Source organism: Adiantum capillus-veneris, chromosome 7 (assembly GCF_014529385.1).
Source record: "Adiantum capillus-veneris isolate H3 chromosome 7, ASM1452938v2, whole genome shotgun sequence".
Lineage (NCBI taxonomy): Eukaryota > Viridiplantae > Streptophyta > Polypodiopsida > Polypodiales > Pteridaceae > Adiantum > Adiantum capillus-veneris.
Genome location: NC_140937.1, coordinates 98,011,194 through 98,035,470, shown reverse-complemented (window position 1 = coordinate 98,035,470; position 24,277 = coordinate 98,011,194). Strand labels below are relative to the sequence as shown.

The 24,277-nt window shown below is 41.2% G+C and overlaps 1 long non-coding RNA gene and 1 pseudogene across 1 annotated transcript; both read right to left on the bottom strand.

The window, feature by feature from the left end:
* Nucleotides 1-1,484: 1,484 nt before the first annotated feature.
* On the bottom strand, nt 1,485-22,694 carry LOC147454290 (uncharacterized). The gene is made up of 3 exons (XR_015188766.1): nt 22,253-22,694; nt 12,272-12,331; nt 1,485-1,656 (listed from the first exon to the last, which is right to left on the bottom strand). It is a non-coding gene; the product is annotated as an uncharacterized LOC147454290 (long non-coding RNA).
* On the bottom strand, nt 21,226-21,843 carry LOC147454291 (uncharacterized; annotated as a pseudogene).
* Nucleotides 22,695-24,277: the final 1,583 nt, after the last annotated feature.

Sequence of the window (24,277 nt, the reverse complement as noted above, 5' to 3'; positions counted from 1 at the left end):
ACCTTGTGCTTTGATACCAATGTAACATTTAATGGCCTAGATACTTGTGTGTAGTGGAAAATAGCATAAACATAGTGAGCATTTCATTAGAATAGATTCCTAATGAGCATAGCAAGAGTTCTTAGATGGAGAGAGCAACAAAAAGCATAACACCTAGTTAGATAGGCATGAACAATACTTCAAAAGAGAGAGAAATTAAGCTATTGAGAGCAGTTGAGGACCGGATTTACATGGAGCCGGTACCCCCTCCAAAAGGCTTTGTATTATAGGTTTTCCTCATCAAGAGAGACATTTTACAATACAATACAATACTTTGTGTTTCTTCAATAACTTGCTGGTGCAATGAAGATGTAAGCTTCAAGGACCAAGATCACACTTATAAAACAAAAAATCAATTCCCTCAAGGTCTCAAACCCAAGACCTCACACACCTTCAAACATGGTGAGAACGAGCGGGGTATGAGAGTATATTGAGAGGTAGAAGGAGTATTCTTACGAGAAAGAAGTATATCTCCTCACATAATCACTCATAATAGCTTAGCATAGCTTAGTAATTAGCATGGTTGAGGAGATGAGCATGCATTGCAGCTTGGCTCTTGGTTGGATTTGCATCACAAAGCCAAGAGTTGTTGTTGTAGGCCTCCCTTCTCACAAGCTAGGAGTAGATGATGAGCTTTCCATTAAATCTTGAGAATGAGAGAGTCTTCTTTACTTCACACGTGAGATTGTGTGAGTGTATGTGTGTGTGTGTGTGTGTGTGTGTGTGTGTGTGTGTGTGTGTGTGTGTGTGTGTGTGTGTGTGTGTGTGTGTGTGTGTGTGTGTGTGTGTGTAATAATGCCTTGCCAAAATGAGGCCCCTCTCTCTCTCTCTTGGTCGACTCCTCTTGAATTTTACTCATGTTGGCATCCCATTGGACCCTACAAAGCTTAGCCAATGATAATTAAGAAGCATAAGTGATAGCCTTATGACATGTGTCCCCTTTCCCCTTTTGTGAGAGCATTAGGTATTTAATTAATGAAATTAAACTCTCATTGGACCCCTTAGTCTTTTGGCCAATAAGAATCAGGCAAGCCATTGGGTTGTTGAATGCTCATTGGACCCCTTGGGAGACTATCCAATAGTCTTCTAGAGAGCCTAATTTCTATTGGTTCTTTTACCAAGTGTTTTTAAATGAATTAAACTAGATTTACTCTAGCCTTATTCTCATTGGTCCACCTCTATGGCCATTCGATAGGATTTGAATGCACCTTGGGGGCAACTGGGCTAGGGAGCTGACATGTGTCCCCTATTCCCTTTGTGTAAAGGGATCCTACTAGTGTGTGTGTGTGTGTGTGTGTGTGTGTGTGTGTGTGTGTGTGTGTGTGTGTGTGTGTGTGTGTGTGTGTGTGTGTGTGTGTGTGTGTGTAGCAGTTCTAAATATATAAAATTATACGCAAACGAACATTTAACTGTTCACAGACAACAATTCTAGAAAAGTACAGTGGCTTTGCACAGTAATTTATTTGCAGTTGAAAATAAATTATGTACAAGGTAATGAAGATAACAAAATACAGCTCAAGTATCCTTAAACCCAAAGTCTGGGAAATCTTGTATCACTTTACGAGATCCACCATTTGTTAAGAACTGGATGTTTTAATCAAGGAAGGTAGCCCTCACCTGCACCCATAGCCACAAGAAAATAGTTCGTTAGCACATGACTGTACGCAGGTGATGCTGGGCATCCCAGTTGTTATCCATGTCACCATAAAAAAAACATAGTTCTTAACTTGAATAATTGATTTTTTTTAAAAAACCTGGTAAGAATGAAGATCCTTGGCTTCTCAGCCAATCTGATACAGATGGTACCCAATTCCATAGAGCAGCCATAAATTTTTATCTTTTCTCAAACATAACCATTATTCCCAAAGTTCCTTATTTTTATGTTATGTCATTCCTACTGCTGCCATATGCCAGCTAACAAATGTATACAACAATATGTTGGACCACTTATTCATAGTGAGCCAACTTAGTCTCGGTCCGGAAAAAAAATTTAACCAATATCAAGTTATGCCCAGCAAGAGGGAACTGTATGCCATGCTCAACACCATATCATGCATTCCTTTCTATCAACTATTAGAAGTTAGGGTAGTAACACTTAAGTAATCTGTAAATCCAGAGTATCCTTTTAGTTAAATTCGAAAAAAACTTTTGCAATAAAAAACATCAGACTTAACCAGCCACGATCACTTAAGGTCACTATATGTTTTACCTTGTGGTATCGAGATCAAACTTACTAGTAAGATGTTAGGTAAGGCTAAGTGCCTATATACTTTAAATGAGAAAAAGAAGCCAGCAGAAGAAGTTAAAAAGGAATTGAGAAGCCAAGGTTCGACCGAACTTCTGCCATCAGAAATCTGTCACCTCTTTGAACTAAGTGATAGGTTAATCAGAACCTACCTCTATGACAATGCTGGAAAAAAACCAGTTAAAAAACTTGCATTTTATTTAACATTAGTCCGGTATGTGAAGTCAGCATCAAGGGCACCATACCCGAAGCCAGTACACAGAATAACCTTTTTAGCCGCTTCAGTACACTAGGCTACCGGTAAAGAAAGTTGAGTTTAAAAAAAATCTCATTTAATCTTTATAGTCGGGTATGCGAAACCTATCATACCCTACTGTAAAGTAATATGCCTGGCCACTATTTCTAGAAAAAACAGTTTCGAATGACCTTTGAATCCTCTCAAGTAGATTTTTTTTAAAAAAACACCAGATTTTAGTAACAGATTCAATTCCGGGTAAGTCCTTATTTCCGAAATTACCTCAGCAAAGTCACCAAACTAATCCAACCACTTACAAAAATCTCATTCATTTAGTGTAAGACATGTTATTTTCAGATCTGCAGTACACCATTCATGAGTACCTTACCCATTCGAGTAACAATATTACCCGAGTCAACACTATATACCCTTCATGTCCTTTATCCTCATTTTTATGCAGTCAAAGGATAAGACATACACCTGGCAATCTGCTTTTTTCCAAAATATATATATATATATATAGGACATACAAAAAAAACCAGCTAGACAGTCTCCCCTCTTCTTTATAAGTTTATTTCCATCAAACATTACCCAGTAGATACTGGTTTATTTTAATGCATTCTTCATGCCAAGAAGAGCCATGTTTCGGAGCCAGTCTCCCAGTACTTTTACATAGCAAAAAACACATCTTTAGTCGAAGAAAAAACCCCATTCCATATACTTTTCTCCCTATGAATTTAAGAACAGTCATCGGAGCAAAAAAAGCCGTCTACCTACCTGGTTTTTTTTAAACCCAAAGTATCAGAATAATAAAAAAATCTTGTTAACCTGAAGATTTAGAAGGTAATTCTAAGTTTAACTTGAGCCATCCACGCTTCTTCCCTTACCAGTAAGAGTCAGATTCCAGAGCTAGGTTATATCTATGTATTTTTTTGTTTATTTTATGAAAACAAACACCATCAATCAAACGGATAACACATGCCAGACTCTAGAGATAATTTCAGTTTGACACAAGAAAAGGTCAGTATCCAAAAAGCAAATCAAAAAACATCCTTTAATTTATTCCAAGTTTCTTCATTCCAAAATTCGATACCTGTAATCTGAGTCTATTCAGTCTGAGGTCAGCTCATGTAAATAACAGTACTCCGACTCCTTAGTATTTACAGCAAACATAAGTTTTTGACATTATAAGCACACTATTTTTAGCTTATTTATTTTTTAGATCTTTGTGAATTTCTGGCTCTATGTAAAGACCAGCGAGACATACATCAACAAGTTGATCAAACCCAGTTTAGCTTTACATTTTCTAATGCAGTTCGCTCTATAAACATGCCTTTAGACATGCTCAAGTCATTTTATTCCATATCCGACAGAGTCAGACTAAACCCCTAAAGAAACGATAAAAAACCATATTTTTCTTTCCCCATCCACTGATTTCACGGACCATACACATTAGTCAAAGCAAAACCATAACTTGCATTGATGACAAAGCAAGTCAATCGTATATATCTCCTCATACACCATTCACATGAAAGCTTAGTATCCGGAGATAATTTAACAAGTTTATTTTAAGAAATTTCCAGAAAACAGTCTCAGCAAAGCAACATAGTGTATAAAGAAATTCCTTAGAGCAAGACAGAAAATTTCTGTTAGCCTGAAGATTAGGAGACGATGACGCCTCCATACTGGCTTTCTCCAATTTTTTCGGCATGTTTGAGCCACAGCCACCAGTAGATGGAATACGCAAAGTTTTTGAAATAACACACGCAGGAAAATGATAACAGAGACGCAGCTATGTGAGTATGATAACTCACCTTAGAAGTCAAGTTTAAATAGTTGATGCTCCTCTGCGTAGACGCGACAGTTGAGTTGGACCGGTTAAGCCCCCAATCGAGGACGTCAGTCCAGGAACGCACACCAGTATCCCCCATAGCCTAAGGCCCGGAGGCAGAATCCAGAGGTTTAGAGGGTAAGTTTCCACAATATCAGCCCTACTGCTCAAGAAAACATGGCGGGGAAGTCTGTCATTCACAAAACCCTAAGCGGTGGGGTGCAGAGGATGCAAGAAGGACCATAAGCCACGCTTACAGAAATTTAAGGATTAGTACTGAGACCAAATATTGTGAAGCCAAGTCAGACAGTCACCTCCACAATGGTATAGCATATATTCCCATAAAAAGCGCGGTTTTATTCACTAGACACGATTAAATACGGTGTCGGGTATAAACACCCCAGTAGGTATTTTTTATCTGCTATCCTAGCATGACCTTAGAAGTAAGTGGTTTTCACCAATTTATTTGTAAAGCCCGGTCAGACAGACTACATCACCCCAAGGTAAAATTTAAATAGCAATGATTCCCATATTCATACCCAGGTCACTAGCCCCATATCTAGTAAGCAGTATCAGGTCTCGGGTATATAGTAGGTATTTATACATGCTATCCATGCCCTTTGTAAGGCTTCCACCTGCTCAATAATGTGAAAAAAAACAACCTTTTCAAAATGTGAGAGACACCACCATATTAGGCACACTTTCCTAAAAAAGTTTTTTATTAGAGATGGTTGGTCAAATATAAAGCCCCAAGTATAGAGTATCATTCCAGAGTTTGGCATTCTTCATCTATTTTGCATGCTTGGTGTATTATGGCCAACTGTCATGACCAGGTTCTTTTCATAGCAACAGCACATCTCTTTATGTCAAATGAATCAATACGTCGAGCAACATTACTCCGTTATGAACAGCATCTATTCCCGCAGCTAGGAACTTCTGTTTCTCAAACAAAGTGGTGGACATATCAGGATCGAGTGACCAGAGTGACACTTTGGAGTCGTGAACATTTCAAAAATAATATCGGATTGGCAATGCTTACTGAAGCAGTGGGTCTAGGGCCTAAATATTATTATATCGAGCATTCCATAAAGCCTGGTTTTTCATATCGGCTATGTCTGCTAGCCCAGTTTCTACCTCCTCAGAAGATTTTCCTATACCGTAGTTATGGTCATCAGCTACGACGATATTTTAACCGTACTCACCACACTCGAGAGTATGGGGTAGCCTTGGCGACTCGTATCGTGCCTTTGGCAGAGTGGCCAAATACTTGCTTCTACTGTGATAGCTGTTTGTGTGATCATGTGATGGGCGGCATAATAGAGATGTAGCAGTAAAGCTCATTAGCTAAGCTTTCTTTTGTCCCGTGACATCTTTTTGTGTGTGTGTGTGTGTGTGTGTGTGTGTGTGTGCCCACCCATTCCCAAGCACCTTATCCTATGAGGAAGTAGACCCCATAGAATAGGGGCCTACCACCTCAAGAAGTGTTTGTATTAATTCGTAGCCAGCTATGCTGATGTTAGATTTATTCTGTTTTAAGCAGACTATCAGATTATGTAAGTCAAACTTGAGGTAGGTCCAGTTGTGTTTTTCTAAGGAGTTGCAGATGCATGCAACAAGGTCTTTTTTTGTAAACCCATTTTTAATGAACTTGGCAATCAAAGCTTCAATCTCTTCATATGCTTTAAAACAGTCGGAAGAGGCATACATTATAAGAAAAAGTATTCCAAGACAAGTTTGTAGAGAATTTTTGTATGGTCTATTGCTCTTTTTCTTCGTAAACTCAGAGGACACAAGTTTAAGATTGTCTCTTTTCCAAAAAAAAATTGTATAAAAATTTCCCAAAAAAGGTTGAGTCAAAGTAAAATCAATATTCAAGAAGTGTGTTCTAGAAACTATCCATTTATCCTGCCATAGTACTCTCTCGCAGAATGTAGGTTCAATACTTAAGCAAGGTGGATAAATATCTTTAAGAGTAATCTCAAATATGGGGTTGTTGATGCTACATATGTCATCCATAAACCTAAATGAATGTGCAAAATGTGTGAGTAATGAGTTACATCCGGGGTCATTTAAAATTTTTCGGAGCCATTGATATTCGAAGTAACAGAGATAAAGATTACACATCACCGGAGAGCATGCAAACCCCATTGGGATTCCTAGAGTTTGTTTGTAGCAGGTATTTCCTAATTGGATATAGCTGTTATTTAGTAGCCAAAGGATATACTTATAAAGATCTTCTTCTTTAAAGCTGAATGGTGCAGATTTGTTCGATTTTTTTACCCATCCTTTATTCGCTTTTTGTGAGATGCATGTATACCCAAGTTCCTTTCTATGGAAAATGCAATCTTTATAAGACACGATAAGGTATAAATAAGTCCAAATGGCCCATCTAACGGGATATTTTCATAGCATTGAGTTATGTCTGCCGTGAAGATAGAGACAATTCTTTCTGGGAGGTTGATAAACACCTCACCCGCGTTTTTTATGACCCAAAAAGGACAATAGTCTATATTTCTGAATCTCTTTATATCTCTGTGTTTGATGGCACATATATTTTTGATTTCTAGTAGGACCAAATTTAAGCAGTGGGTGATATCATTTGTAACACAAGAGAACAGGCAATTTGAAGCGTCAGAAATCCATCTAAATTTATGCTTATGATTTTTATATGTTGGGAAGAGTACATGAATTTTTAGAGATTCAGGACTATAGCCGAGTCCCGATAATTCCTTGTTGAATGTTGTAGCTACATATAGCGGAGAGTTATCAAGTTTACTAAAGTCATTACTATTAAGTCTTGAACTGGCTACCTCAAAGGCCAATTTTTTACATATAATGGATACAGTGTTTGACGCTTTATCTAAGCCAATAATGAGCCATTTCTTTTTAATATCATAGATAGAGGTCTTCATTTTTGGCGTAAGCCACGTAGTATCCGTGCTTAGCCATACTTGTGGCAAGAGACTGATCTTTTCCCAAAAAATTCTTTTGAGAGTTGATGTAAGTTGGAAGTGAACTTCCTCCTCCAGTTGGAGTTTTAAGGCCAAGTCGGCCAGGCATTCAAGTAGTGCAGATAAGGCACTTTGAGGATTTAGCGGAAAGGGAGGAATATGATTCAAGCCATTACTCAATAGACTCGTTACTTGAGGATCCGAAACGATTTCTAAGTTAGATGTACAAACATGTAAACCAAATTCAGTGAAGTCTTTACAGAATTTTTTAAAAAGATGACAAGAGCAGATAGGTATCTCATTATTATGGAGAAACATAATGGAATAAAAAAGATTCTTAATAGGCGGCGAGTATTTCCAACCAATCATCACATCCCTTAGTAATAAATTTGACCCAAAAATATGTCCAAAACATTCTACAAAGATAGCTTGGGGAGTAAAGAAATCCAAGATTTTGCTTGTAAACAAGCAATGTGTGAAAATCTTACTACACACTTCTTCCTTTGGAGGTAGGAATCGTCTTCCGCAAGCAATCCATCGATCCTGCATATTACATATCCAAAAGGTTTCTGACTGGTAGGTTTCGACCCCTACCTCTCACAAAACTTCTACCTTTCCCTCTTCCAAACATAGAATCACTCGAAGAGGGGGTTAGGAAAGAGGTGTAAGATGCCGCCGGAGAGACAAGAGTATTAGGACGTTTGGAAACTTGAGATTCATCTTCTTCAATATTCGATTTAATTTGGCTAACTATACTTTTGATACCTTTAAATCCGTCATAAGTGGTAAGCAAAGTCCCATATCCTTCAGATCCAAGCTCTTCAAGGGTGTCATGCATAATTGCTCTATACTGAATAAAGGAAATTTGAGCTAAGACCAGATCTTTTGCTTGACCACCAAGCCAAGAACAAAAGAGGGAAAGGTGAAATTCTTCTGCTTTATTCGGGAAGATACTAGGTAGATTGTTGAGGGCATACCAAATAGCATGGTCAAACCAAATAATGCTTGACTCGCAAGAGGCTTTGGGGTCCAAGAATCTGCAAGCACACTTAAGGTAAGGCCTGGACACATTCCACACTATCTCGGTGTAGTAATCAGCATTGCTTTTGCTAAAGGTCATTACTCCTTTATTCCTTGCATATAGCCCTGTATTCGAACTACACTTTTTGTCATCGAGGAAACTCATATTGAAAGGAGCTTTAATCAAATCCCCTTTGTCCAAGAGCTGGATCCCTTTTAGAACTTTAAGTTTGCATTCCTCGATAGTAGCAGGAGCCAAGTTGTCAAGGAAGACCCAGGTTTCCATGGATATGGGTGCAAGAAATCCTTTATTTGGAAACAACCACAACCTATGCTCGACTCCCAAGGATTCTACCCAACGTGTCGGATGGTAAAAAAGGAAAGGCCCTCGAGACTTTTGGAAGAAAAAGACGCTAAGTCTTGAATGTGTGCTTTGGAAAGTCCAGTTAGATTTGAAGTAAATTCCATCAAAAGGTTGATACCATCCGATTTATTTTTTACAAGAAGAGCTAGCATTATAGGTCAAATGAAATCATTTGGACAAGAGATAGACTAGACTCCTTCGAAGCATCATAAATTAGGGTAGAAGCTTCTCTATCTTGTATACATTTTAGTACAAGAAGCGAGGCTAGGGAAAGGGGTTCCACAGGAAGAGCCAGTCCTTGGGAGAGGGAAACAATTTGCAAAATTATCATTAGTTAGACTTCCATAGTCTAGGAGTATAGACCCGAAGATCTAATCCACAGTGTTACATTTTTTGAATTTCACAGCCCTATGAAGATAAGGCCTAGTCCTATGAGAGATACAAGGAAAGGTCTTTTCTATTTCTTTAGCCAGACGTAATTTCTCTGAAATCAGAGCTCTTTTTTCAAGGTCAGAGCATACTTTCATTCTTGCAGTGAGCTTTCCCACGACCTGGTCAACATAAGTAATAGATTATGTAAATGATAGTGTTTTAAAGTAAAGTAAGAAGCATGAATATAAAGTGGAATGGTAGTGCTATCAACCTTTTCACCAGTCAGGTAAAGAAAACCACAGAGACTGTGTGATAGCACCCCTACCTATTAGAGTATAAACTTTATACTAATATAGGCAAAAGTTTCTAGAGTCATTGTCTGAGAGAGAAAAACTGTTGGGATGGTTTATTTTTTGTGATTGGCTTGATTACTTCGTTTCTATGGTGAATGATACTTCTATAAAGACTTTTCAAGCTTCTTTGAAGAAGCTATGTTACACTTTAAATATTTTTAGACTATGTAGTAAGCTTCATTGTTGTTCCCATCAAAAGGGGTAATGGACTTTTGATGGTTATCAAGAGTAAAATTAACCATTCTTAAAACTTTACTTCCATAAACTCCTGATGGTCTAAAAGCTTATGAAAGAAATACAAAGAAAACTCTTTCATTTGTTAAGACAATAGCTATCCTAATAATCTAAGTAGGACAAGGATAACAACCGATAGGTTCTTTAACACTTGTAAAACATACTTAAAGCTAACAATTTTTTGTCTTCTTTATATGAGTGCATATGAAAATTATATCTCTTGTTAGAGATGTTTAGCATTGTTGCAGTCCTTACCTTGGACATGAAGGCGTATTCCATCCTCATAACCTTGTGTAGTCTTGATGTATAAGATAATAGGAATTTTATTGCATTCTAATTATATTGTACAAAAGTGAGTCAAATACAAAATCTTTTTTGTGCAAACTACCTTCCTAATCTCTAAATCCAATTTTCTTTTGAACAATATGTTCTTTTGTGTATGAATATTATCTTAATATAGAACGCACACATCCTTAAAATAAGGCCTTCCTAGGCTACTCTGTTGGTCAAGATGCTAGCTTAGACAATCAAAAATAATAAAAACTTGGCAAACCGAGGTTGAAAGACTTTCCCTTCTTTTAATGCAAAGTTTGCTACAAAAGGGTTCGAAATTCTTTGCCAATCAAATGTTAAAAACTTTCATAGCGTTATGCTAAGACGATAAAGACAAATCACTCTGGTTTGACCAAATGTACAGCATTAAAAATGGGTTGTTCTGAGAAGATACTGTCAACACTGCTACCAATGTTGTTGTATAGCTTACTCATCACTTATCAAATGTGCATGTATGTATGAATGTGTATTGTTTGTGTTTATTGTGAATGACCTAAAGAGTTTGTGTGTGTGTGCATGTGTGTGTGTGTGTGTGTGTGTGTGTGTGTGTGTGTGTGTGTGTGAGCAATAAGCATAGTAAATTAATAGGTCCAAGGTAAACTCAAGAAAAAGTAATGATTCCATTACAAGCTATGCAAGTACAATAACTTTGTACTCCACTATTCAATGATTGCAATGTTATCTGGATCCGTCATAAATAAACCAACTAAAATAAGCCTTCAATTTATGGATTGCAAGAAATAAGAGGAACGCATACAGATACCTAATCAGTAAAGAAGTTGGGGAACCATTGGACATGGTTGGAGTTCTTGAGAGATTGAAGACACAGAACAGAGATGGGTACATGGTTAAGTAAGCTTCAAGAGATAAGTGTGCATCAAGGATGAGTGCGGCATTGGTGTTAAAAAAGAAGTCATGCCATGCACGCAGTGGAATCACTTACACGTGTCACATCCAATCAGAACAATACTTACCCATGTTGGTGAGCGTCTACTGATTCAAATTATAGCTCTACTTAAAGTGAAAGCAAGTGAAACACAAAGAAGATATACTTTGCTATTGTTTGTGTGATAGTGGACCTCAAACATGCCTTCAAAGTGGTTTGCCATTCCATTTTCTAACTCAAACTTTATAATTGAAAGAGTAGACAAATAGTTGTAAAACAATAACTCATATATTTAGACCGAACATTCCTCTCTAAGGGAGGAAGGGTAGGTTGGACATTAGGATGTAGGCAAGGGTTCAGACATTCATGCCTTTTGCTGCATTTATCTTTCAAGAAAGACCTAAGCCATCAGACTGCGGAGTTGGAAAGTGAAAGGCCTTTGCCTTCAGCAAGGCGAAACATTGTTGAAGCAGTCCAAGCTTTTGGTGAAAGCTCAGGTGGACATAAGTTCTCTGGTTTCTATTGTTGAAAACCTCACTGAGTGCAACATCTGTATGATTGCTGAGAAGACCGAAGTGTTTTTCCCGTGCGGTCATTATCGCATGTGTAACAATTGTGTACAACGCTTGCAGCAAGCAGTTGGGAAGGCGGGCAAAAATGCTATTGTTGCTACTATTGCAGATGTTCTAGCGTTGGTGTTCTACAACATCGGCATTGCTGACATAGGGTGGTGGCTAATGAATCTATTAGGCGACAATGCTGTATGACTTGCAGTCTAATGGGCAGTGCACAGGCAACAATGGTGTGAGCCTTCAGCATTGGCATTGCTGCCATAGGGTGGTGGCTAATGAATCTATTAGGCGACAATGTTGTATGACTTGCACTCTTATGGGTAGTGCACATGCAACAATGGTGTGATCCTTCTACGCACACACATGCCATCTTGATCGGCAGCCAGATCCACAACTAGCTCTTGGATGGGAGAATCGTTGCTGCTGGGAAGAGCAAGAGAACACGAAGAAGGGCCATTGGGAGGGCTTTAGCCGTGGGAAGCGAAGGCGAGGGTTATCAAAAGAGGGGTATCTAAACGGGGATTAGAAAAGTAGAGTGAGTACCAGGAAATAGATCATAACAATATGCAGACACTTAATTTTATACAAAGAGGTTATGGTGATATTTGTTACTTCGCTAGACATCATGGATGGGCACCTGCATTACTGGTACCCTAAACCTCCTAAGAGTTAATACGTTGAATATTTAGAGTGATAGATGCATCCATCCATCTCTCTCTCTCTCTCTCTCTCTCTCTCTCTCTCTCTCTCTCTCTCTCTCTCTCTCTCTCACACACACACACACACACACACACACAATGGAACATCAACACACATATTTCGATGATTGTGGGTACCTGCTTGTTGATCTCTCTTGTAAAATCTACATGCATGAGGGATTCCTTTCAAGTGTTTATCTGCATATAGTAGATTGGTGTCACGATCTAGGACATTAAAACACCCAATTGAATTCTCAAGCAAATGTAGACTTTTATTCAGTGAGATAAGTGTAATAGCGTTTGAGAAAGCAAGGTAGTGCAATAAAATATAAAGCAAGGTGGAAATAGAAAATACATAATTTATAGGGAGAGTAAGTATTTCATGTGGTTAATTCCCTTCTTGGGCACCTATTGTCTATATGCTCTCTTTTCCATGCTCAAGGAACAATGCACTAAGAACAAGGAACTCCATAAGTTATGTTAATTTGAAGCTTCTAAAGTGGTTTCCAGATTCGTATCTTTTCTCTTCAATTACCTCTTGCAATGGAGTCAGAGGCATGTCTTGGGGCTACAACGCTTTCCCAGCAAGCCGGGATGCTTGTCATTTTTATTGTTGTAGTTGTCACTTGCTCAAGGATTTCTAATATTTTGTTATTAAGAGACTCGGTTTCCAAGAGAAATTTCTGAGGTTGTGGCTAGTATCTTGAGCTTGTGCAACCTATTAGAGGGACCGACATGAGGTTTCTTTGAGGTGGGGTGTACTCGAGTTTGACACCTTTGGTGATACAGGTGCCTGGAGTATCCCTATCATATCCTCGCCATAGGCTATGTATCTTATGTGATTTAATGCTTGAGGCCATGTATGGTAGTCTATTGGCAGTCACAGTGTACAGTTTCATGCGAAGAAACCACACGTCGTAGCCGAAATCTACGCCTCGGCCGAAAAAGTACTCATCGTCCGGATCTCCAATGCGTTCACCACGTATAATGTCGATGTTGACAACTCCGCCTTTGAGCAGTGTGCTTGGGAAATGCGTTTCTCAAGGGACCGCAAGAGAGGCTATAAGTGTTGTCTCTGCCGTACACTCCCATTGGAGCGTGATGGAGTTTGTCGGTGAGTGCGTATAGTAGGAATGTGTAGATAAGTCTGTGTGTCAAAAGGAAGGTGCTTGAGCGTCTCGTCGTAAAACTGTGTGCATGCTAACGCTTGTGAGGCCGGATAACGTAGCCGAAAAAACACCGTCACTATCCGCTATCCGCTTGTGTGGTAGCGTGTGAAGCTGCCCCTGAGCTCTTGTATGTGAGCTATCGGCATCACGTCAGGTGTCGTTTCGAATAGTCGATGTCACTTCCCCGCCGTCGGGACGGGAGTATCACCGATTCAGAACCGCCCGTGACAGTTTATTGTATGACTACGGGAATGGCCGTAATATCGGTAGAAAACGCTAGTGGATGTAATCCAATGTGAAGGTGCCGATAGTGCACTGATGTCGGATGTCGGACCAAGGCTCCAAAGTCGAGCGATAAATGTCAATGAATATGCCGTAAGGACCAAAAATGGAGAAAAAAAAACGATGAGCCAATGGCGATAATTCGATGACAATATCATGTCAAAATGGTAGGGAGAGGCTAAAGGTGGACAAAACTATGTCGGAGGCAATAGTCTCGGTGCTGAGCTCCAAAAGGGTGAGGCTGTCGTGGGGAAGGCCGAGTTTTTTTGGAAAAGGAAGCTTAAAATTAAAAAGTTTAAGCTTCACAAAAATTGATTTTTTTTTGTTTATCCTGTTACATCCGATGGCGTTGTGTGATGGCAATGGTGGATTTGACAACTTGAGGTGGTGTGAGCGCTGCTGTTTTTTCAGAGGCTATGGTGCTCTGTGCCTTGGGCTTTTGTGCTCCCCTGATGGTGATTGTTGTTGTATTCCGGCCTTACCTATGGGCCAACTCTCTTTTTCAGTGCTGCTTTCTTCCTAACAATGTTTGGCAATGGCTATGTTCAACCGATCTATCTGGTCCATATTTAGTCTGATTGCTTGCTACAGATTCTGTCTAAAATGTGGCGAGCTTAATACCTTGCCTAATTGGACTACCCATGTCTGAAGTTGGACGCTCTAATATGGAGTGTCCTCCTATGTGCACCCCTAAATAAGCTGCCCTCTGCTTGCCTTAAATGTGATTAGGTGAATGTTGCTTTGCTAAAATTGATTGGTGGGTTGCTCCCCTTCAACTGACAAAGATTGCCTCCTAACACCACCAATTGAGCGTTCCTTCTGCTGCTAAATTATAGCCCGAATGCTTGTTGTCAGAGCTCTTGTGTTTGTGCCAATGATGAACTATTATGGCTGCTTGTATTGTTGTCTCGAGTCTCTCTTAACCGCAAGAACTAAGCCCTCGACTGTATGCACTGATGTAATTCTCCAAGATCCACTCTCGATTGCTATTGGTTGTTTGATTTGACTCCCAAGATTTTCTCTTCTCTCTACTCCTATGCTCTGCACATCATGGCTACCATGGCTAAGCCAAACTTCGTGCTCTCAATTCCAACTGTGCCGAGCAATTTGGCTATATATCGCTAATTTGGCTAAAAACAAAATTTGACCCTAAAGTTTTGGCTATAACTAGGAGTAAAATTTTGCATATTATCGCCAAGAGTATGAGCATTTCGATAAGATGTATAAACTTTTATAGTCAAATTTGTAATTTTTTATCTAGATATTGTTTTTGTAAATGAGACAAACAACTGTGCCGAGCAATTTGGCTATATATCGCTAATTTGGCTAAAAACAAAATTTGACCCTAAAGTTTTGGCTATAACTAGGAGTAAAATTTTGCATATTATCGCCAAGAGTATGAGCATTCGATAAGATGTATAAACTTTTATAGTCAAATTTGTAATTTTTTATCTAGATAATATATTGTAAATTAGACAATTTCTGTTAAAATTTAGAAAATGACTTCTTCTAATGGAACTCGTAGTACAAGTTACTAATCATTTTGACTTAAATAGTGTTTGAGAAGTTAATTTTGTCTCTAACCTTGACAAAACATTGACAATTTTACTCAAAATTTTATAGTTTATCGCCAAACAATTGAGCAAAAAGCTAAGGTTTTGCCCCAAAAAAATTACATTGTCACTATCAAGCACTATCCCACCTATGGCTGTATGTAGCCCTCGCTTGGCCGGATATGGAGCTGCACCGATCGAGTTCTCTCGAGCTCCCGGCTGGGATCCGAACTCTCCTCGAGCACTCAAATCTCCACTCCGAGCTTGAGCTCTCTGCGATCTATCACGAGCTCACTTCTTCCGAGCTTCGCCTCGAGCTCCAAGATTCCATGAAATCTTTGATGGATGAATCCTTTCCCTCTCTCAATCTTTGCGAGCTCAAGCTCCGTGAGAGCATCCCGTAGCTCTGATACCATTGATGAGTGCTTGTGAGCGGATGCGTGCGTGTGTATGTGTGCATACACTTACAAGGAAGAGAGTGTGTGAACTCATCTCTTGGTCTCTCTCTCTCCCACCCACGAGTTAAACGGACGGACATTCCCAAGTGTGATATGAGCCGTCCCCTAGGGTTTGTATTATAATGAGCGTGGTTTTTGTTATACTACGCTTCTTGCTCTCCCACTCCCAATCTCTGTGTCTCTCATCTCTCTCACTCTGAGCCTAGTAGGGCGATGATGGACCATGTGAGAAATCATGAGTTTAATTAGCCCTCTCTCTCTCTCTCTCTCTCTCTCTCGCACACTCGATCCCCTGTGCAAACGACTCTTTGAGCCCAGCAGCTGCGCTTCACGGGAGCCAGAAGGACTAGTGTTGTCCCACCCTTCTGCGTCTTACTTATTGTTTCCTGTATTCGTAGTTTTGTGCTTATTTGTCTGTATTCGTAGGATTATGCTTATTACCCAGTCCCGCATAACGCAACGAGAGGCTAGAGGTAGTTTTCTTAACATGAGCCACATCCTCTCTACGTGGTCACACAAGAGAAACACCTTCGTATTTTCGTAGCTTTTTCCATGGCTGCGTTTATTCGTTTACACCAGACTCCCCGCACGAGTCGACATGACTGTATCGATTTATGACTTCTTTTGGCTTCAACACCTCGATTGCTCTGTAAATATTTTGTTTGGAATGGACTTTTGCAGGGGCGTCAGCCGCTATATCTAGGCGTTGTTTGCGCTATCTAGGCCACACTTGCTAGCTCCTCTGGAGCTTTTGCGGGACGGGGCTCATAAGGGCCAAGCCTTTCGCAGGGAGGGGGGATTGGAAAGCACTTGTTTATTTTCACTTGTTCGAAAAATAGGAACGAAACGTCCTGCTCACGTTAGCAAGTAAGTGCAATCTTCGATCTGCGGGGGTTCGAATGCGAGCTATGTTGTCTTTATTTTTGATATACCTTTTAATTCCATTAGACCTCTTACTGTTGATTTTACTTTTGATACTTCTAGAACGTTCCTTAAAGCTTTTCCCCTACGTTTCATACCTCCATTAGCTCCATATCTACGTATCTTTGTTCTCCCTTGCTTAGTGCTTCTATTCGTTGGTTTTCATCTCTCTAACGAAGCTCTCAACGCTGTTGCTCTCGACGCCGTTGCTGGTTCTGTGTCATTCAATTCTAAAGCAATAATCCGTCGGGGAACAAGCGAAGGATTTCTTGATACAGTACATGGCGGTGTTCATGAGCTATCTAGACAACCCGTTTCTGATGTTTTTTCTTCTCCGTTGCCCTCAAAGACCATCGGTCTCTTCTGGGAGAACAACGACGCCGTGCCTGACATGTATGTTAATGCATGTGAAGCTGTGAAGGCATCATTCTCTCAACAGTTTTCTTCGCAGGTTGAAGCCTTCAAGGAGGAGAATAGGAGAAAGACCTAAGCCATCAGACTACGGAGTTGGAAGCAGCAAATGGCATCAACTCCGCAGTCTGATGGCTTAGGTCTTCCTATTCTCCTCCTTGAAGGCTTCAACCTGCAAAGAAAACTGTTGAGAGAGTGAGGCCTTCACAGCTTCACATGCATTAACATACATGTCAGGCACGGCGTCGTTGTTCTCCCAGAAGAGATCGATGGTCTTTGAGGGCGACGGAGAAGAAAAAACATCAAAAACGGGTTGTCTAGACAGCTCATGAACACAGCCATGTACTGTATCAAGAACTCCTTCGCTTATTGCCCGACGGATTATTGCTTTGGAACTGAATGACACAGAACCAGCAACGGCGTCAAGAGCAACGGCGTCGAGAGCTTCGTTAGAGAGATGAAAGCCAACGAATAGCAGCACTAAGCAAGGGAGAACAAAGATACGTAGATATGGAGCTAATGGAGGTATGAAACGTAGGGGAAAATCTTTAAGGAGTGTTCTAGAAGTATCAAAAGTAAAATCAACATTAACAGGTCTAATGGAATTAAAAGGTATATCAAAAATAAAGACAACATAGCTCGCATTCGAACCCCCGGAGATCGAAGATTGCACTTACTTGCTAACGTGAGCAGCACATTTAGTTCCTATTTTTCGAACAAGTGAAAATAAACAAGTGCTTTCCAATCCCCCCTCCCTGCGAAAGGCTTGGCCCTTATGAGCCCCGTCCCGCCTGGCGCTTTGGGGGGTTAAAAGCTCCAGAGGAGCTAGCAGGTGTGGCCTAGATAGCGCAAACAACGCCTAGATATAGCGGCTGACGCCCCTGCAAAAGTCCATTCCAAACAAAATATTTACAGAGCAATCGAGGTGTTGAAGCCAAAAGAAGTCATAAAACAATACAGTCATGTCGACTCGTGCTGGGAGTCTGGTGTAAACAAATAAACGCAGCCATGGAAAAAGCTACGAAAATACGAAGGTGTTTCTCCTGTGTGACCACGCAGAGAGGATGTGGCTCACGTCAAGAAAACTACCTCTAGCCTCTCGTTGCGCTATGCGGGACTGGGTAATAAGCATAATGCTACGAATACATGCAAATAAGCACAAAACTACGAATACAGGAAACAGTAAGTAAGACGCAGAAGGGTGGGACAGCACCAGTCCTTCTGGCTCCTGTGAAGCGCAGTTGTTGGGCTCAAAGAGTCGTTTTCACAGGGGATCGAGTGTGCGAGAGAGAGAGAGAGAGAGAGAGAGAGAGAGAGAGAGAGAGAGAGAGAGAGAGAGAGAGAGAGAGAGAGAGAGAGAGAGGAGAGAGAGGGGGGGGGGGGGGGGGGGGGCTAATTAAACTCATGATTTCTCACATGATTGATCATCGCCCTACTAGGCTGAGAGTGAGAGAGATGAGAGAGACACAGAGATTGGGAGTGGGAGATCAAGAAGCGTAGTATAACAAAAACCACGCTCATTATAATACAAACCCTAGGGGACGGCTCATATCACACTTGGGAATGTCCGTCCGTTTAACTTGTGGGTGGGAGAGAGAGAGACCAAGAGATGAGTTCACACACTCCCTTCCTTGTAAGTGTATGCACACATACACACGCACGCATCCGCTCACAAGCACTCATCAATGGTATCAGAGCTACGGGTTGCTCTCACGGAGCTTGAGCTCGCAAAGATTGAGAGAGGGAAAGGATTCATCCATCAAAGATTTCATGGAAGCTTGGAGCTCGAGGCGAAGCTCGGAAGAAGTGAGCTCATGGTAGATCGCGGAGAGCTCAAGCTCGGAGTGGAGATTTGAGTGCTCGAGGAGAGTTCGAATCCCAGCCGGGAGCTCGAGAGAACTCGATCGGTGCAGCTCCATATCCGGCCAAGCGAGGGCTACATACAGCCATAGGTGGGATAGTGCTTGACAGTGACAATGTAATTTTTTTGGGGCAAAACCTCAGCTTTTTGCTCTATTATTTGGCGATAAACTATAAAATTTTGAGTAAAATTGTCAATGTTTTGTCAAGGTTAGAGACAAAATTAACTTCTCAAACACTATTTAAGTCAAAATGATTAGTAACTTGTACTACGAGTTCCATTAGAAGAAGTCATTTTCTAAATTTTAACAGAAATTGTCTAATTTACAATATATTATCTAGATAAAAAATTACAAATTTGACTATAAAAGTTTATACATCTTATCGAATGCTCATACTCTTGGCGATAATATGCAAAATTTTACTCCTAGTTATAGCCAAAACTTTAGGGTCAAATTTTGTTTTTAGCCAAATTAGCGATATATAGCCAAACTGCTCGGCACAGTTGGAATTGAGAGCACGAAGTTTGGCTTAGCCATGGTAGCCATGATGTGCAGAGCATAGGAGTAGAGAGAAGAGAAAATCTTGGGAGTCAAATCAAACAACCAATAGCAATCGAGAGTGGATCTTGGAGAATTACATCAGTGCATACAGTCGAGGGCTTAGTTCTTGCGGTTAAGAGAGACTCGAGACAACAATACAAGCAGCCATAATAGTTCATCATTGGCACAAACACAAGAGCTCTGACAACAAGCATTCGGGCTACAATTTAGCAGCAGAAGGAACGCTCAATTGGTGGTGTTAGGAGGCAATCTTTGTCAGTTGAAGGGGAGCAACCCACCAATCAATTTTAGCAAAGCAACATTCACGCAATCACATTTAAGGCAAGCAGAGGACAGCTTATTTAGGGGTGCACACAGGAGGACACTCCATATTAGAGCAGCCAACTTCAGACATGGGTAGTCCAATTAGGCAAGGTATTAAGCTTGCCACATTTCAGATAGAATCTGCAGCAAGCAATCAGACTAAATATGGACCAGATAGATCAGTTGAACATAGCCATTGCCAAACATTGTTAGGAAGAAAGCAGCACTGAAAAAGAGAGTTGGCCCATAAGGTAAGGCCGGAATACAACAACAATCACCATTAGGGGAGCACAAAAGCCCAAGGCACAGAGCACCATAGCCTCTGAAAAAACAGCAGCGCTCACACCACCTCAAGTTGTCAAATCCACCATTGCCATCACACAGCGCCATCGGATGTAACAGGATAAACAAAAATAAATAAAATTTGTGAAGCTTAAACTTTTTAAGTTTAAGCTTTCTTTTCCAAAAAAACTCGGCCTTCCCCATGACAACCTCACCCTTTTGGAGCTCAGCACCGAAACTATTGCCTCTGACATAGTTTTGTCCACCTTTAGCCTCTCCCTACCATTTTGACATGATATTGTCATCGACTTATTGCCATTGGCTCATCGTTTTTTTTCTCCATTTTTTGTCCTTACGGCATATTCATTGACATTTATCGCTCGACTTTGGAGCCTTGGTCCGACATCCGACATCAGTGCACTATCGACACCATCACATTGGATTACATCCACTAGCGTTTTCTACCGATATTACGGCCATTCCCGTAGTCATACAAGAAACTGTCACGGGCGGTTCTGAATCGGTGATACTCCCGTCCCGACGGCGGGGAAGTGACATCGACTATTCGAAACGACACCTGACGTGATGCCGATAGCTCACATACAAGAGCTCAGGGGCAGCTTCACACGCTACCACACAAGCGGATAGCGGATAGTGACGGTGTTTTTTCGGCTACGTTATCCGGCCTCACAAGCGTTAGCATGCACACAGTTTTACGACGAGACGCTCAAGCACCTTCCTTTTGACACACAGACTTATCTACACATTCCTACTATACGCACTCACCGACAAACTCCATCACGCTCCAATGGGAGTGTACGGCAGAGACAACACTTATAGCCTCTCTTGCGGTCCCTTGAGAAACGCATTTCCCAAGCACACTGCTCAAAGGCGGAGTTGTCAACATCGACATTATACGTGGTGAACGCATTGGAGATCCGGACGATGAGTACTTTTTCGGCCGAGGCGTAGATTTCGGCTACGACGTGTGGTTTCTTCGCATGAAACTGTACACTGTGACTGCCAATAGACTACCATACATGGCCTCAAGCATTAAATCACATAAGATACATAGCCTATGGCGAGGATATGATAGGGATACTCCAGTCACCTGTATCGAAGGTGTCAAATGCGAGTACACCCCACCTCAAAGAAACCTCATGTTGGTCCCTCTAATAGGTTGCACAAGCTCAAGATACTAGCCACAACCTCAGAAATTTCTCTTCCGAAACCTAGTCTCTTAATAACAAAATATTAAAAATCCTTAAGCAAGTGACAACTACAACAATAAACAAGGTGAGGAGTCACGATGGCCTGCAGCAATGATTAGTAATTTTTTGTTTAAAGATTAATAGATCCCTCTCAATGCAGCTGAGAGAATGCTTACTTCAAAGGCAGAATAAAATCTAACCCTAAACATGAAAATTAAAATGTGGAATTCAGGTGCGAGAGAGAGGCCTTCAAAGATTGACAGAGGTGGTATGGGGGATGTTTGTTTTTCTGTCAAGACAATGCAACACAGTAAAGCAGACATTCCCAAGATAAGCAGAAGCAGACCTTCCCAAGATAATGCAATGAGATATAATGTCATGGCATTGTACCAGCCAATGCCAGCCTCCAAGGCCAACCGCCTTCTTCACAATTCCTTGCAGGCCAACTAGAACAGATTTTGTTCGATTATTGCCTATCACGATGACCTTGGTGTGGCGCGGCAGCATAGACAGCCCGTCATCAAAGCCCTCGTCTCGCTAACACTCCCCTGAGCACATCACCCCTTCCTCACTTGCACCACCTCCTTGCCCATACATCACTTGCACCACCTCCTTGCCCATACATAGCTCTTTCCTCTAATCGCACCTCCTCCATCTCCATCTCTGTGTCCATCTCCATCATCTTTAAATCAAGTGCCCTTCTTAACAAGAGCTCCCAATATATCTCTCCAGAATGTTCAAATTAGCATTGGTTAAGCCCCAAGAAGCCCCCCCCCCCCCCCCCCCCCCCCCCCCCCCCCCGTTGGCCACTAGAATTTATGTTTCAATTGGTTTGAGTTGAAATTAAGGATCCATAATTTGTCATACAGCTGAATTGGAAGGCGCACAATACAGAATTGGCTTTGTATGATGATGATGATCTTGGTCTACAAGGATCAAAAAGAAGATTGAGCTAAGCTGAGCAGCTCAAAGACATACAAATAAGGTACAAGTTTTGGATAGAGAGGTAGTTTAAAGCTTGAAAAGATTTAACTCAGCAGGAATGTAGGATTTGCGTGGGGATAAAATGACAATATGCTTGCCTGATCTGATGAAATTGTGCTTACCTCTAGACGGGTGCATGTTGGAGAGAAAGGGCGTGTGGATATGCGCGCGCGTGTGTGTGTAGCGAAGAGAGAGCTTGCACTGTGGCAGGCAGAGCTGGGCAATGCCGAGAAGAGGGCTTCCTGTCAGAGATTGAAAGAGAGACGAGCTGCAACCACACGCGAGCTGGCGGAAGCGTCAGGTGACAGCAACGTAAACTCAGGCCTTCTCCACAGCGTTAATGCACTCCTCACCCTTGTTTCCCTCCTCTATCACATCGAGGTCATGTCGTCCTGCAGCCCTCGCCTTCACACAAAGCTAAAAGCCTATTGGCCGTCCACGTGGACGCCATCCGTCAAAGGACGCCCAACCCAGCCCAACACCAAGGCCTTTTCTTCAGCAGGCCAAAAAGACAAGCATCCCGGCTTTTCTTCAGGCCTGTTCTTCAGCAGGCCAAAAAGACAAGTTGTAGCCCCAAGACATGCCTCTGACTCCATTGCAAGAGGTAATTGAAGAGAAAAGATACGGATCTGGAAACCACTTTAGAAGCTTCAAATTAACATAACTTATGGAGTTCCTTGTTCTTAGTGCATTGTTCCTTGAGCATGGAAAAGAGAGCATATAGACAATAGGTGCCCAAGAAGGGAATTAACCACATGAAATACTTACTCTCTCTATAAATTATGTATTTTCTATTTCCACCTTGCTTTATATTTTATTGCACTACCTTGCTTTCTCAAACGCTATTACACTTATCTCACTGAATAAAAGTCTACATTTGCTTGAGAATCCAATTGGGTGTTTTAATGTCCTAGATCGTGGCACCAATCTAATATATGCAGATAAACACTTGAAAGGAATCCCTCATGCATGTAGATTTTACAAGAGAGATCAACAAGCAGGTACCCACAACTGAAGTATGTGTGTTGATGTTCCATTGTGTGTGTGTGTGTGTGTGTGTGTGTGTGTGTGTGTGTGTGTGTGTGTGTGTGTGTGTGTGTGTGTGTGTGTGTGTGTGTGTGTGAGAGAGAGAGAGAGAGAGAGAGAGAGAGATGGATGGATGCATCTATCACTCTAAATATTCAACGTATTAACTCTTAGGAGGTTTAGGGTACCAGTAATGCAGGTGCCCATTCATGATGTCTAGCGAAGTAACAAATATCACCATAACCTCTTCGTATAAAATTAAGTGTCTGCATATTGTTATGATCTATTTCCTCGTACTCACTCTACTTTTCTAATCCCCGTTTAGATACCCCTCTTTTGATAACCCTCTCCTTCGCTTCCCACGGCTAAAGCCCTCCCAATGGCCCTTCTTCGTGTTCTCTTGCTCTTCCCATCAGCAACGATTCTCCCATCCAAGATCTAGTTGTGGATGTGGCTGCCGATCAAGATGGCATGCGTGTGCGTAGAAGGATCGCACCATTGTTGCATGTGCACTACCCATAAGAGTGCAAGTCATACAGCATTGTCGCCTAATAGATTCATTAGCCACCACCCTATGGCAGCAATGCCGATGCTGAAGGCTCCGACCATTGTTGCCTGTGCACTGCCCATTAGACTGCAAGTCATACAGCATTGTCGCCTAATAGATTCATTAGCCACCACCCTATGGCAGCAATGTCAATGTTGTAGAACACCAGCGCTAGAACATCTGCAATAGTAGCAACAATATCATAGCCGTACCTATAAATGCAAAAAAAACTAGAAATACAACTAGATGGAAATACTATCTTGGGTCGCCACATCCAAGAGGGCAATATAAAAATAGAAATGCTACTAAAACCGCTATAGTTGATTGGAACAAAGTTGACATGATATTTCATAGTCACCACCGACGGCACTGTCATATACAACCATGATACCCCTTATTTTTGCCTATCATAGTTCCTTGCGGTGCCACCCTTCGTGGGCGATAGAGAAATCTTGGAAGGAAAACTATAAACGAGAGAGAGAGAGAGAGAGAGAGAGAGAGAGAGAGAGAGAGAGAGAGAGAGAGAGAGAGAGAAGCCTCTCAAACTTTCCAGATGCATAAGTGACCATACCAG